Source organism: Dipodomys spectabilis, unplaced genomic scaffold (assembly GCF_019054845.1).
Source record: "Dipodomys spectabilis isolate Male_0828 unplaced genomic scaffold, ASM1905484v1 ptg000540l, whole genome shotgun sequence".
NCBI lineage: Eukaryota > Metazoa > Chordata > Mammalia > Rodentia > Heteromyidae > Dipodomys > Dipodomys spectabilis.
Window position 1 is genome coordinate 528,468 of NW_024871217.1, and position 1,630 is coordinate 530,097.

The 1,630-nt window shown below is 31.4% G+C and overlaps 1 non-coding gene across 1 annotated transcript; it reads right to left on the reverse strand.

The window, feature by feature from the left end:
* Window positions 1–634: 634 nt before the first annotated feature.
* On the reverse strand, window positions 635–739 carry LOC122099833. Its single transcript, XR_006146013.1, has one exon. It is a non-coding gene; the product is annotated as a U6 spliceosomal RNA (small nuclear RNA).
* Between the last annotated feature and the right edge of the window lie 891 nt (window positions 740–1,630).

The window sequence follows — 1,630 nt, forward strand, 5'->3', positions numbered from 1 at the left end:
AACATATAAAGAAACCAAAAAATCATATGCACATTATAAGTACGTTAGAAACAATAGCAAGAAACAAACAAACAAACAAAAAACCACTTGTGTCCATATCTTGGTGTTCATTTCCCTTAACATCATCTTATCTGGTCGTATGCACATAGCTTTTGATCTTTTCTGCTTATCCCAGACATATATTCGTTATTGAAAATAAGGGAAACCATGGTACCTAGGTTTCCTTGGGCCTGGCTTACTTCACTTAATAAATTTTTTTTCCAAGTCTTTTCATTTCCTAACAAATTGGGCGATGTCATTCTTTCTGATGGAGGCATAGAATTCCATTGTGTATATATACCACATTTTCTTGATCCATTAATCTACTGAGGGGCATCTGGGTTGGTTCCATATCTTAGCTATGGTATATAATGTGGCAATAAACATAGTTTTGATGGTAGTATTAATATGTTCTTGTTTGTGATCATTTGGGTAAATCCCCCAAAATAGGATTGCTTGGTCATACGGGATCTTTATGTGGAGTCTTTTGAGGAACCTCCAGACTGCTTTCCAAAGTGGTTGAACAATTTACACTCCCACCAACAATGCCGTACGATTCCAGGATGGGCACATGCCCTCCAGCATCTGTTGTTGTAAAAATATGGAACGATCCAGGAATTTGCATGTTATCCCTGTGCAGGGGCCAGGATAATCTTCTCTATCATTCCAATGTTAGTGTATGTGATGCTGAATTGAACATTTTTATATAAAATTTATTATATAAAAATTGTAATTGATTTTATTAAACTAGAAAATTCAACAAAAAGTAAGTTCAAAACAATTGTCATGAAATTTTAGAACCAAATATTTCTTACATAAACACACATTTAAGTATAAAGTCTAGATTGATATGTCAAAAACAAAATAATTCCAGATATTTGTTGTTCAAGAAATTTGTAGGAGGAGGAATTCAATTATTCTATTCAAGGCACCTGTCATAATGAACACTGCAGCAAGTGTTAAGGTTTGTTAAACGTTTTAATGTTTTAAATATGTTTAATTTTGGGAATTTGTTTGTATATACCAAAATTGGGACTGTTTGGCAGGTATAAACTTTTCTATAAAGTATTTAAGATTTATGGTAACAGACATATAGTACTAAGTATGTACATTTCAGAGTTTATAGAAACTTTATTAATGAGAAGTTGCAAAGTCTTTGTATAAAGAAGCAGAGTGAAGAGTTAAGACTTTAACTACACAGTTTCTTTTAAAACTTCAGGGATTCCTAACTTTATTTGTTAGCGAGGAACAAATGATGATATAAGCCATAAACAAATGATGAGATGAGCCATAAATGGTAATCTTAGTGGCTAATTTTAAAGACTACTCATATTCTATAAAACTCTTTTTGAACATCATAAACTTAGCCAGAGTTAAATTAACAGGAATATGAGAAAATAGTAAAATCTAATATGCAGTACACTTCAAAGACTAAAAACACTGGTAATTGGTTTGTTTATTTATGTTTTTAATCATTAATATTTAATTATTGGTTTCCTTTATTTGTAGCAATTTTTTACTTGTTGTAATATAGTACAACTTTTTGTAAGTCATCATTAGGAGGTCGTCATTGAGAAGGTTACTGGGATGT